Source organism: Ursus americanus, chromosome 4 (assembly GCF_024610735.1).
Source record: "Ursus americanus isolate L20-20 chromosome 4, mUrsAme1.1.p, whole genome shotgun sequence".
In the NCBI taxonomy this organism is placed as follows: Eukaryota; Metazoa; Chordata; class Mammalia; order Carnivora; family Ursidae; genus Ursus; species Ursus americanus.
This window is the reverse complement of record NC_142130.1, coordinates 42,250,269-42,265,199: the sequence shown is the minus strand read 5'-3', so window position 1 is coordinate 42,265,199 and position 14,931 is coordinate 42,250,269. Positions and strand designations below refer to the sequence as shown.

Here is a 14,931-nt window from a genome sequence, read left to right as displayed (position 1 = left end):
TTGTCTTCTTAGTCATTCACTTCTTTGGAGATTACGGTATGTAATCCTAGAACATACTGTAAACAATTTCAGAAGAATTTAAGATATGTTATTTCCATATCTGTTTTAGTAAGTGGTACTTGATCTGATACCAAAAGGCTACAAAATTCGAATTAGAATTCAAGTGACTTAAGGTAGAAGTCTTAGCTAAGAAAAAATTCAAGGAAAAATATTTTATGACATCTTACAACATCATTAATCATCTCTCCATTTATATGAAAAATAAATATCCTAAAATCTTCACTGTTAAGGAAAGGGGTCATCTTTCCCGCCAAAATGGCTATTTTTAGTTTTCATGTGGTTGGATACATTTATAAACGATTACATAAAAACATATGGTTGGAACATGCTTATTCCTTCATGAGTATTCCTCTTTTGAGGCTACAGAATTTTCTTAGTTGTTCCATGTGCTTTTTTGTTGTGCTGATGGCTTCTTGTTCTGAATAATTTTCTTCCTATTCTATTGTTAATGAAATGAATTCTAATAAGGAAAAAAAGAAACCCTTTAATGAAAACCCCTTTCTTCATAGATGTGGGCTGGAAGGGATATAGGACACTGGGGGACAATAAATACATTGCACGTTCTTCAATTGATCCCTCTGTGGTTTATTCACCTGAATGCATTGTGAAAAGCGTGAAGCAATAGTGGGAGAGGGACTCTTTGTGTGGCTAATTTCAGTTACTGAAAAAGTACTAGACAAGTTTGTCTTGTTATCAAACATAAATATACACACATTTTTATGTTCCATCAGATCACTGAACCCCCATTTTAAGGTATTTCACCCATAAGGAGGAGTGAAAAGTCCCAGAGGTATTAAAATTTCACAAAGCCTGAACCTGGAGTTTTGTTACATGATTCTCAGTTGACCTTTAAGTGTGACAGTCAACTACTGAATTGGCATGGTTGAAGTATAGTTCTTTCAAATAGTTCTTACAAATCCTCAAAAAGGATAGTAAAACAACTGAGAATCTTTCCAGCTATTTAATTTGATTTTTTACTTTATATTTTGCCCTTACTTTCCCTTGTAACACTCCCCCTCTTTTCCCTACATATTTTCACTCCCATACATTCCCAATTCTGCTTGACAGTGAGACTAGTTTTGGCACATGATGGGTTCTCTACAAATGTGTATTGAATGCATGGAAAACCACCTGGGTAAATGTTATGAAGTGAACAGTAGGAAACTTTTAATTAGGCAAATTAATACATCTATAGTTTGAAGGGACATCCATGATAACAGCAAAATGATTAATAATTCTAAGGATATTTAGGAAAGATGTAACCTAGAAGGTTAAAAATGAGAAATTCTAGAATTGGAAAAGAAAAAAATAATAATAGCGCAACATAATTGAAAGCACATGCAGAAGAAACCTACTATATTGTTTATTAAAACATTAAATGGAAAGACTGAAATGAGAATGCTAGCTGGTATTATTATATCAAAGCAGAAAGTTATTTCTTGTTGCTATAACTCTGGAGAGAATAAATTCTCCAAAGCCACCAAGAACAGAATAGGAGAAATGTTTGGAATTTAAGAGTTGCAGTAGATAGAAAAGCTAGATATTCAAGGTTTGATTTGTGTGGTAGCCAGCTTCCAAGATCACCCCCTCTGATCCCTGCCTCCTGGCATTCACACACTTGCATATTTTGCCTAATTGTACCAGGTTGGCCCGAGTAACCAATATAATGTGGTAAGAGTGGTGGTATGTGACTCTCAGTGCTGGGTCAGAAAAACCATTACTGTGTCTTCCTAGTTGTTTCGATCATTCACTCTGGAGAAGCCAACCCCTAATGTCATGATCCTATAGAAAGGTTCACATGGTAAGGAACTGAGCCCAACAGTCAACATTAACTTATGAGCCTTGTGAGTGAGTCACCATGGAAGCGGATCCTTTAGCCCCATTCTAGCCTTCAGATGACTACAACCCTTGCTGACATCTTGCCTGCAACATCATGAAAGGTTTGAAACCAGTACCACTTCACTAAACTACTTTTGAATTCCTGATAACGAGAGATAATACATGCTTATTACTCGAAGTCACTAGGTTTTGAGGTTTTTTTTTTTTTTTTTTTGTAGCAACAGATAACTAATGGAGTGATTATGGCTTCCCCCCACCCCCACCCCTCAGGTGCACAGAATTGGATTGATCATAATCCTTGGCACATGATGCATACTCATTATTGGTCCATGCTTGGCCTACTTTAATTCATATAGTTGGCTATTTTTTTTAATGAATTAATAAACACCAGCAAACTAAGTCCCTAAAAGAAAAACTAGGAGCTTTATAATAACCTTTCCATCTTTCCATACAGTTTGCCCCATCTCATATTCTTGCCTCTCCCACCTAAGATAACCATTATCCTGATTCTTATGTTTACTATTTATTTGTTTTCCTTTCCATATAGTTTTATCATGTCTACAGGTATGCCTAAATTTATGTTTGTGTATATACATATATCTATATATAATATGTATCTAATATGTATATATTTTGATTGCTTTTAACTTTATAAAATGCTATTATGCTGCATATAATGCTTTGAGATTTAATTATTTTTACTAATATTATATTGTTAAGGTTTATCCACATTGTTGCATATCACTGCAGTTCATTTTGTGTCTAATTATTGATGTTGCCAAGGTAGTTAGTAATACAGAAAAACAAGACTAATAAGGCTTTACATCACAGAATTATGTAGTTGTGGGTGGGCAGGATAAAGCATATTTAGGATATAATTTAAATAAATTCATGAGCTCTAAGCATAAAAAAACAACCCAGAAAATTACTTTAGAAGTTAAAAAATTCTTTCCTTATGGATAATAGCATGCTTTAGTAATGTATACACATTCATTTCAAATATAATACAATTTATTACACACACACATACAAGCTATGGATTCTAAAGATGTTTGTTGAAGTGAATTTTTTTTTAAGATTTTATTTATTTATTTGAGAGAGAGAGTGAGAGAGGGCGTGCCCTTGTGTACAGGAACGGTGGGGGAAGGGCAGAAAGAGAGGGAGAAGGTGTAGAGGGAGAGGGAGAAGCAGGCTCCCCACTGAGCAAGGATCCTCATGCGGGGCTCGATCCCTGGGATCATGACCTGAGCCAAAGGCAGACACTTAACTGACTGAGCCACACAGGCGCCCCATGTTGAAGTGAATATTATAAAGTTCAAAGACCTATGAAAATATCGTAAGAGTTGCCTATATAAAAATAAAATGCTAGTGTTCCAAAGGACTCATTGCTAGAGACTACACTGGTGAGTGAATACCAAAGATGATCTATCTTTTCTTTAAGAATTCATATAATACATTTGTATGTAAATATTTATGTACAGGAATTTTCTTTACTACCAACTATTCTCAAACACACATACATTATCAAAGAATTCTAAATATGATTACTTAATGTCTACCTCAAATCTTTACAAATACAATTTAAAATATTACTGACAAATCTAATTAATTATATATCCAAATGGTGAGGGTCCCTCAATCTCACCTCTTAGCTTCTTGCCAGTCATTCAAAGAGCATATTCCTTTGTCTTGGCAGCACTATCCAGAAATGAGCCTTATTTTTTAATTCCAGAAACAAGTATATTTGTGTTAGCCAACTATTTTCTGGTATCTTTCTGGCTGACATCAGTTTACAATGGATAGTATTGTTGAATGTCAAAGTTATTTTATTTTAGTATTATCATTAGTACTCCTGCATCCCCCACCCCTGCCACCGGTGCCCCATGGAGGTATGTTGATTCATGGAGATTTAATAAGTCTCCTTAAGCTAAACAGACTTCCAGTACAAGTAAACCTTTGCTATATAGTAGCCAAATTAACTTTATCCATTAAATCAGGATCACTTTAGCCATTTGGCTTCAGCAAACGGACACACTTTTCTCTGACTTCACACAATTACTAAGAATGTATGTGAAAACTATCCATAAAGCAAGAGATATTTCATTCTCAGTTCTTTACTAGCAAATGATGTAGCTTTAAGGAATAGAAGGAAAAGAAATATTGATGAAATAGAACACTCAACTCTAGCACAAAGTCCAAAGCATGGAGCAAGTCAGAAAAGAATGCAGAGGATTAGCAGAATTACTGAAGGTGATCAGAAGTGCTGACAGAGAAGAGCCACCATTTTTTCCTTATTCATTTCCTTAAGACCCTTTATAAAAAAAAAAGGGGGGGGGCATACACATTTTAAGAATACATTTTTCTAACTGGGGATGTGCTTTACGGTGACTAATATAACAAAATAAAAATTATTTTTAAAAAAAGAATACATTTTTCTCAAATTTCTCAGTTTTCCAAAATCTCTACACAAGAAAGGAGGACTATTTGAAAACCAGCTAAGTGGGAGGATGATAGCAGTCTGTAGGCCACAAAGGAGGCTACCCGAACCAGCTCTTGCCTTGATGCCTTCCCTCAGTAGGCTTGTGGTAGATGGGAGAAATTTGGAAAATTTTCATAAGGGAATGAAAACAAGTGGAAGCCCTGATTCAAAGACAGTGAAAGACGTATCTTTTCTTCCTTGTACTAGAGTTTGTATTTGGCGGAGGAAAAGTCTACTTCCTTCTAATGAAAACTTCTTCCTAATGAACACTCAACTGAGAACATTTGCAAATAGCCAAGGCACAAGGCAACAGCCAATGGCAATGGGAAAGAGAGACCAGGTTTAAGATTTGCTTTGGAGGTCGATGTGGTAAAAACAAGCTATATTGTACAATAAGCCAAAAAAGAGAATAATCTCTTTCTTCAAGTCTATTGTATAATTGAGAGTTTGTTGACTTTTATACTGTAAATGTAAAAAACCCCAAAAGTTTCATTCATCCTCTTGTAATGACACCAATCTAATTTGCTATTAAATTTCCTTTCAAATGCTCTATTTTGTTTAGTTATAAGGGATTTGATCCCCTTAAACTTTCCCAGAAAGTTTGTATGGAAGTCAGTTGCTAAGGACATTCTTAGGGGAACCTACAAAATGTTGCAAGATAAATAACCTCAGTACAATATGAAGATTAAGTAAAAGGGAAGGTTTAAGAGTTACCTTGGAAAGGAAAAGAAAAGATTTAGAATTCTGGACTAGAACTGCTAGTCAATCACTGATGGAAAGGAGCTTAGTCAAGACAGTTTTATACTTTCCAGGAAGGGAGGACTTCTACATTTTTCCTCTTGGGAATAAAGGTAAGAGTTTTATCATGGAGAGGAAGTCAGAGAGGAATGTTCATCATCTCTCTCCCCAACGCTACCTCCAAAAACACATACACACAGACACACACACGCACACACACCCTTCCTTTTCTTCTTCCTTCCACTTCCACAGCTCTTCCTTTGGTGACCGAAAGATAAAAGACCTTAAAATAATAAGCCATAGGGGACAACTGGGAAGTCTCAGTAGTCTAACGTGAAGTTTAACGTCTGGAAAAGGCTTTTGGCAATTTACTTTGGTTGAGTGAAAAAGCAACATGATAGGAAAAGCATAGATTTAGGATCAGGCTGCCATGAGTTTGAAGCCGTGAGTTTAAACTTCAGTTTAGTCATCTCTAAAATGATGATTACCTATGGAATCTGTGTTCCATATACCATGCAGGTACTCAGTCAGTACTCAGTATTTCTCTAGTAGCTCTCCAAACTGCATCTGGAGTAAGGAGCTAGTAAACAACACATTTATGTGGAAGAAAGGAAAGAGATTTAATCCTGAGAGCATTCGCTGTCTGTAACAGTCATTTGATGATTGACTAGATGGTACTTTGTTGACATCTCTTCATTTACTAATTGATGAAATGTTAGGAGTGGAAGAAAAAAGATTTCTATCAATTGAAAAAAACTAACGATCAGAACTAAGAAACAGAAGACAATAGTAGATTATTTTTAAGGGTAATCCTTCAGAGATTTTTCACAAACATATGGTGTTTAGCGTTCTCACATTACAGAAGATATTCTCTACTTATACTTTGATCTGGTTGTCCACCAGAAGAGTAAAAAGTATATTAAGTGTAAATTTTAACTAAATTTTGTGTTATGTTTTGATTAGTTGTTTTACCTGTACTATTGGATTCGCTATGACATTCCCTCCATTATTATCTTAATAAAAAATGTACCAAGGCACCTATTAATTAACATAATTAATATTTGTTATTTATTATATACTAGATATTGTACTCATCACACTATTAGTATTTTTAATATCATTAAGAGCTATACATATATTATGTATAATAATAATAGGAACTATTTATCTAATGCTTATTGTGCACCACATTTTGCTAAGCATTTTGTATACATTTTCAGTTAATACTGTGAAAGACCTAATGAGCTAAGAGGAAGCAAATAAATGAAGAGACATGACAATCTTTTCTTGTTAAAGGAAAACTCACCATATCCAGTCTTTCAAGCACTGATAGAATAGAATGGTAATATCTTAAATTTAGAAAGTGTCATTCATAAAAGTGTACTGTTAACTACTTTACTAGCTTGTGCTATATGCAATAATAATCTTACATTACACAGGACTGAAAGGCTGCTCCTAAAAGATAGCATTTGATAAATTGTACACAAGAATCCATTAGAATAACAGCTTAATAGAGGAACGAAATTCCATCTGAAATATAGAATTTAGAAAAACCAAATACTTTAGGTTAACTGGAATTTGTCCCAATCTACTTCAGAGTTCATAAATATAACAGGCAAAGATCATTGACATTGTCAGGGGATTATCATTAAGTTTCAACCCAAAGGCAACAAGCTGAAGTAATGCAGACATAGAAAGTAGTGCCTCCTAAAATAAAAGTAAAGCAAATATCATGACTTATTCCAGCTCTTACTCTTTTGACTAATCGGCAGGCTCAGAAATTAAATATTTAAAGATTTAAAAATAATACAACTTTAAGAAGTTGACCAATATGTTACTAAATAAAATAATCCTCATTACATCTGAAGTGCCTTACAGTTCAAAAATTTAACCTATACTCATCCATTTCCTATCTCCCCAAATAATATAAGAACTTGATTATTCCATGGTGTAATCTGGCAGAGGAATCAAAGAAAATATGATATTCTTTCATTGTTACTTTACATTAGGGTAAGGAAAACAACATAAACTTTATGGAAAATCTGGTGTGTGTGTGTGTGTGTGTGTGTGTGTGTGTGTGTGTGTGTGTTCACCACCATGCTTGTATAAGTAACTCTCTTGCTAACTGAATACAAAATGTTACCATTCAATCACATGAGTCTCCATGAAGTTAGTAACATTCAAGTGAAATTTATAAAATAAAGAAGATAAATAGACATCAGAATTTCCAGTTCTTGAGAAGCTGAATATACACAAAGGACTATTAAAAGTGAAAGGGTTAAAAAAAAGTGAAAGGGTTAGTAGAAAATCTTCTGAGCCCATTTAATAAGAGAATGTGCAATTCCATGAGATTCTTTTCTAAAGAAACCACTAACAATGCTGTACATCTACAAAACCTACAAGAGTACACAATGGACTTGAGCCCCTGCTTTGTGACTCATGAGTATACTTCAGCAGGATGTACTTCCTCTTTTTGAGGGTCATATAGGTGAATAAGCCGACAAAGCCTACAGAGAAAGAAATTCCACATGTGTCATAGGGAGAAAATGTATTTGATCTCAAGTTCCATATACTTATAAAAAAACAAATTCTGATCCAAACCTTAATGAATTCAATACCATTGTTGGTCTTTTTTTTTCTGCCTCTAGACTATAACTCACATTTATTAAACTTTAAATTAACACTAGGTAAAAAATAGATAAAAGTAAGTTTACACTAGGTAGATTGCATATTTCTCAAATCTTTTTTTTAATTTTAATTTTTAAATTTTTATTTTTTTCTCAAATCTTTTATAAAAAAGATATGCTAAATGAGATAACTTCTAAAGGACAGTCGAAGATTTCCTTTTGAAAGTAGTAATAATAACAACAATACTAATACAGTAATAATGAATAACTGAATACATACCACATATCAGGTACTTTGCTGAGAGTTTTACATGCATTAATAAATTAATAAAGCAATCAATGCTTTTGAGAACCTACTCCAGACTAGGCACCATACAAAATGTGTCATTATACACACACACACAAAAGACAGAAGCAATTTTAATTATATAACAGAGCTAGAAAATATAATGGATAAGAATATCACGGGGGATTTTTGGTAAAACTGAATAGATCTTTTCATATTTCTCTGTTTGAATCTCTCCAAATATCTCTAATGTCTGCTTTTAAAAAGAAAAAACTATAATAATTTTGAAAAAAGTATTCACAAAGAAAACTGCCACTCTTATATAAAAGCAATGATGGTTAACTTTTTAAGACACACAATATTCTCTACCATTTCTGAAAAATCATTGACAAGTAGCCATAAAAACCTAAATAATAACTGAAAATATTCTTCAGAGATCAATAGGCCAGGAAGAATTCTTATAATATGCATTGGCTTCCACCCAAATTTCTCAATGTCATATACTTTTATCCATCAAAAATTTCTTCTGTTATTTTTCATATCCCTAGATTAAGGAATATCAGTATTTATTTACAGAAATATCCTGAGAGTGTGCCTACAAATGCATATTCCTATGAACCCAAGAAAACAAGAAGAAAGCATGAAAGTTAAAGTATTCTGATGTCCTTTTATTTTTTCTTCTTTTTCTTATTACCATTTTTAGGCCTATTGCCTATTTCTAATAGGCTGCATCTTTCATTAGACCCGAAATACAAGTCTCTTTATTTAGGAGTTGGACATAAATATCAATTGCTCAGTTGTTATTTTCATGATCATTTTTTAAGTTATCTCAACCATAAATGCTTTAATTCCCTGAATATCCCAAAGCTGTCTAAGTACAAATATACTCCCACCACATTCCTCTGTGCTAATATAGCAATGCAGTTGGAGTAAAGTTTCATTAAAATATATGAGGGAAATTGGTACTTCATTAACATTTAAAAATTAAACAATATACAAGATAGTTACAGGACATAAGATATAGTCAGGTCTTCAGAACTTCTGATGCATCATTTTAAAACATCATTTATCATTTTGATAAAGCTGAGGTCAAGTTTCTAAAATGCAACTTGTTAAAAGCAGGAATAAATGAATGAGGGATGAGTCAGCTCATTTGACGGAAAGGGTAAAAAAAATACTTCAAAAGCATACCACATGACTTGGTAAATATTCAGTGTATCAAAATGTAGTTGCCATCTGGCGTTGATAGACTGGGCTAGAATATGTGTTAAAAAAAAAAAAAGGAAAGAAAGGACATAACTCAGCCAGGTTAATGTACTCTTGTCTACATTTCATAATTCAGGTACTAAGTGCTTTAATAAATATTCACTACCAAAGAAAGGCTGCATTACAAGTCAGACTTGGACATTGTTTGTTAAAGACATTCATAGATTTGTTGGGGTGGGTGGAGAAGAGTAAAATCAGACAAGACCTGATGACACCTATAGAAGCTGAAAACAAAAAAGGGTTTTAGGTAAAGCAGAATTCTCAAGTATGATGATACTGCCAGAATACCAGCTTCACAGTTAAACACAGGGAAGTGGTAAGCCTACATTTGGAGGAAAAAACCTGAAATCTTGTTTATTGTCAGTTTTGAATATTCAATTATTCTTTTCTTTGACTATGACTATTTTAAAGTATAGAGTAAACCAGGGAATAAACAAAACTAATGGTTGGATAGTAGAAAAAAGGAAAAACTTGAAAACCCTGACATTCTTTGAAGTTTTTAAGCTAGAGTTTGCTATTAACTTTGCAATATGTTCAAACAAAAAGTAAATGTGAAGGACTTTATTCTTCTTGCTCAAGAAATGAATGAGGCACATTTAGAAAACAATATCGTCTGCAAGGGGGAAAAAAAAAACTGAACATGAGCAGTGAAAACTTGCCTGAAGTAGCAATGCCTGTCCAAATCCATGTCTGGGTTTGTTATTAGATACTTCTTTCCTTAACCCTGAACATTCCCTGGGTTTCCACATCTTGACAATTTATGTTCTACCCACATCTCTTGCATTCAAGGCAGTAGGCAGAAAATAAAAGTTTTCATATACCTTTGCAGGTCAGTTAAAACAGGGTCCAGGAAAACTGTTAGCAAAATGGATGAAATACTTTCAGGAGAAAGCTGTTTAGGGTCAAGCATTGGGGGTTTTGTTTTGTTTTTAAATGAGGTAAAATTTACATAAAACAACATTCACAGATTTTAAAGTGTACAACACAGAATTCTGATAAATGTATACACCTGTATAATCACCATCCTAACAAAGATTTAGAAAGTTCCTTTGTGCCCACTTCAGGTCAACTCCCATCTCTCATAAACAACCAACATTCTCATTTTTAATACCATAGATTAGTTTTGCCTTCATACAATAAAATCATATAATGTGTAGTTTTTTGGGTCCTGGCTTCTTCTGCACAACATGTTTCTGAAATTTATCCACATTGTCTGTATTATATTTTGTTTTGTTTGCTTATTAGTATTCTGTTCTATGAATACACCACAATTTGTATGTCCATTTTCTACATTGGGGTGTTTCCCTTTTTAGGCAATTATGAAAAAAGTTAATATAAACATTCTTGTATAAGTCTTTTTGAGGGCACAGTTTTCATTTCCTTTTGTTAAATACTCAGGAACACAATACCCAAATCATACGGTAGATATATGCATTTAATTTTATAAGATTATTTACCCAGTTTTCCAAATTGGAACTTTCCCCACTAGCAAATGTAATAAGAACGCCAAGTATTCTACATCTTTGCCAACACTGTAATGTGTCAGTCTTCTTTCTTCCAGTCATTCTGGTAAAGCATGAACTATAATCTTCCTGTGCGTTTGATCTGAATGTCCCTCATGATTAATGATATTGAGCACCTTTCTTTATGAGTTTAATGGCCATGCCTAGATCTTCTATTATGAAGTGCCTATTTAGGTCATTTGCCCATTCTTAAACTTTGTCTATTTGTTATTGATGTGTAGGCATTCCTTACATATTCTAGATATGAGTCTTTTGTTGATATATTTTACAAATATTTTCACCTAGTCTGTTGTTTGCCTTTTCATTTTCTTTTTTCTCTTTCTTTCTTTCTTTCTTTCTTTCTTTCTTTCTTTCTTTCTTTCTTTCTCTCTTTTTTAAAGATTTTATATATTTGAGAGAGAGAGAGAGAGCACAAGTGGGGTGAGGGGCAGAGAGAGAAGCAGACTCCCCACTGAGCAGAGAGCACCGTGGGGCTCAATCCCAGGACTCCAGGACCATGACCTGAGCCAAAGGCAGACATTTAACCGACTGAGCCACCCAGGCACCTCATGCTTTCATTTTCTTAACAGTGTTTTTTGATAACCAGAAGTTTTTAATTTGGATAAGATCTGACTTAATATTTTTTTTCTTTTATGTTTAGGGTTTCCTGTGTCCTCTAAACAATTTTTACCTATCCCAAACTCATGACATTTTGTTCCCTATGCATCATTCTAGAAGCATTATCTTAGTTCTTGCAGGTTTAATACATATCAAATTATAGTGTGTAGTGTGAGACAGAGGCCAAGTTTTAATTTTTTCCCATATTTTTTTCCAGTTGTTCAAGCACCATTTGTTGAAAAGATTTTGCTTCTCCCAATTAAATTATGTTGTCACCTTTGTTGATTATCAATTGACTACATACTTAGAGCCGATACCTGGGGGGAAGTTGGTATAATCTGTCTTTATTACTACATATTTATAGAAAGTCTTGAAATTAGATAGTGTGAGCACTCCAACTTTGTTCTTGTTTTTCTAGGTTATTTGCAATTTCACATGAATTTAAAAATCAACTTAACAGCTTTTCCAAAAATTAGGGGAAAAAAACACCCATTGAAATCTTGACTCAGACTGTATTCACCCCTAAGATCAATTTAGAGAGAAATGACACTTTAACAACCTGAGTGCTCATCCAAGAACAATGGATATTTCTCTAAGGCCTTTTTAGTTTTGAGAGTATAGGCCTTTTGAAGGCCTATAGGCCTAAGTATTTTATGTTTTTTGCTACTGTAAATTGACTTTAAAAATTCATATTCAGATTATTTGTCACTACTGTATAAAAATATAATCAATTTTTAAAAATCCTGTGACCTTGCTAAATGCACTTATTAGCTCCAGTAGTTGTTTTGTATATTCTTTAAGATTTCTAATGTAAACAATTATGGTATATGTGCATACAGACAGTTTTACTTCCTTTCCTATCCTTACACCTTTCATTTATTTTTCTTGCTTTATTACCTTGGATAGGTTCTTTAGTACAATGTTGAACAGAAATAGTAAAAATAGATATCCTTGCCTTATACTAAATCTTAAGTGGAAAGCATTCATTTAGTCTTTCATCATTAAGTATGATATTAATTGTAGGTTTTCACAGAAGCTCTTCATCAGATTGAGGAAGTTTCTATCTCATCTAGTTTCCTGAAAGTTTTTATTATGAATGCCTATTAAATTATTTCAAATGCTTTTTCAAAAAAGATCATATTTTTCTTTTTTATTCTAGTAATATGGTGAATTTACATTGATTTACTTTCAAATGTTACACTAAACTTGAATACCTGAGATAAAGTCCAGTTGGTTATGAGTTATTATCCATTTTGCATATTGCTGGACTTTACTTGCTAATTTTTTAAAAGATTATTGTGTCCAGATAGATGAGGAATACCGGCCTGTAATTTTCTGATAGTATCTTTTTCAGGTTTTGCTAATAGGATTATTCTGGCCTCATAAAACATTTCAGTAAGTGTTTTCTCCTACCATATTTTCTTAAAGAATTTGTGTAGGATTAATATTATTTCCTCCTTTAATGTTTTATACAATTCTCCATTGAAACTATCTGGGCCTGGGGTTTTCTTTTTAGGAGTGATTTTGATAACAAATTCAATTTCTTTAATAAATATAGTGGTATTCAGATTTTCTGTGTTTCTTGTGTCAGTTTTGGCAACATGTTTTTCAAGGAACTTACCTATTTCATTAAAGTTGCTGAAATTACTGGCATAATGTTTCCATAAATTCCCTTCAATATCTGTGTGATATGTAATGCTATCTATCCCTTCTTTCATTACTGATATTGGTTTTTTATATCTTTTCTTCTTGGTCATTTTTGCTAGAGGTTATCAGTTTTATTTATCTTTTCAAAGAATAAAGTTTTGCCTTTGTAAATCTTTATTGTTTGTTTTTAATTTTCTGGATTTTTGCCTTTACTATTTCTTTTCTTCTACTACTTTAGAGTTTAACACAATTATATATATATACATTTTACTTAACTAAAGTGGAAACCTACATGGTTGATTTTAAACCTTTCTTTCTTCTGATTTGGGAATAAAAACTCTAGATTTCTACTAAGCCCTTCTTTAACCCATACTGAATTTTCAATATAACTTGGCTTAAAATATTTTATAATTCCTCTCATTACTTTATCCATGCAAGCATTTAGAACTCATTTATTCAATTTCCAAATGGTCTTTTCTAGATACTTTATTGTTTTTTTATTTCTAGTTTAATTGCATTCTGATCAAGGAACACATTTTATAGTATCTCATTCTTTTGAAAAATATTTGAAACTCATTTGATGGCCAAGATTTTATCTACCCTAATGAAAGTTTCATGTGTAGGGGAGTCTGGGTGGCTCAGTCAGTTAAGCATCTGCCTTCAGCTCAGGTTATCATCCCAGGGTCCTGGGATTGAGCCCTGGCACTGGCTCCCTGATTAGCAGGGAGCCTTCTCTTCCCTCTGCCAGCTTCTTCTCCCCCTGCTTTTGCTCTCACTCTGTCAAATAAATAAATAAATAAAATCTTTAAAAAAATAAAAAGAAAGTTCCATGTGTAGAGAATGTACATTATAAAGAAGGTATATCTTTGTATATTTTGTAAATGTACAAAATAATGTATATTTTGCAAGTGGGAATAATTGTCTATAAACATCAAAAGTCAAGGTGTTTATGGTGTTTTTATTTGTTTTTTATTTTTTAATTTTTTTAAAGATTTTATTTATTTATTTGAGAGAGGGAGAATGAGAGAGAGAGAGCATGAGATGCGGGAAGGTAAGAGTGAGAAGCAGAGTCCCTGCTGAGCAGGGAGCCCAACACAGGACTGGATCCTGGGACTCCAGGATCGTAACCTGAGCCAAAGTCAGTCACTTAACCAACTGAGCCACCCAGGTGCCCCTATGGTGTTTTTAATATCTTGTATATCTTTCTTGATTTTCTGTCTATTATTTATTCAAGTATTGGGAGAAGGATGTTAAAATCTCCAATAGTTATTATGGATTTCTCTATTTCTCTTTTCCTGACAGTTTCGGTATACATGCTTATTACTCGTGTCTTCATGATAATTTAACACATATCATTATAAAATATCCCTCTTTAGGGCCACCTGGGTGGCTCAGTCATCAAGGGTCTGCCTTCGGCTCATGTCATGATCCCAGGGTCCTGGAATTGAGCCCCCACATCGGGCTCCCTGCTCAGTGGGAAGCCTGCTTCTCCCTCTCACACTCCCCCTGCTGGTGTTCCCTCTCTCGCTGTGTCTCTCTGTCCAATAAATAAAAAAATTTTTTTTAAAAAATAGAATAAAATAAAACCCTCTTTAACTTGAATAATACTCCTTGTTTTAAAGTTTACTCTAATATTAATGTAGCCAATCCAGCCTTCATATGTGTACTATTTATATTGTATATAGCTCCACATCATTGCACTCTCAAGATATTTTATATCTTTATACTTTAAGTGCATTACTTGTAGATAGTATATAGTTGAGTTTTACTTTTTAAATTCAGTCTGACAGTCTCTGCCTTTTAATTGTTGTGTTTATACCATTTACATTGAATGACATTATTGCTCTGGTTGAGTTTAAATTTTCCATC

At 33.4% G+C, this 14,931-nt stretch overlaps 1 protein-coding gene across 35 annotated transcripts in view; it reads right to left on the bottom strand.

The window, feature by feature from the left end:
* ZBTB20 (zinc finger and BTB domain containing 20) overlaps nt 1-14,931 on the bottom strand; it is a 771,855-nt gene that overhangs the window by 316,285 nt on the left and 440,639 nt on the right. For 5 of the 35 annotated variants that reach the window (XM_087861244.1, XM_087861258.1, XM_087861268.1 and 2 more), the window contains one exon: nt 1-14,931. This exon is cut by the window's left edge and continues 16,229 nt beyond it; it is cut by the window's right edge and continues 37,787 nt beyond it. The exons of the other annotated variants lie outside the window; for them this stretch is intronic. The gene's annotated coding sequence lies outside the window, so the exon portion shown is untranslated. 35 annotated transcript variants of the gene reach the window in all.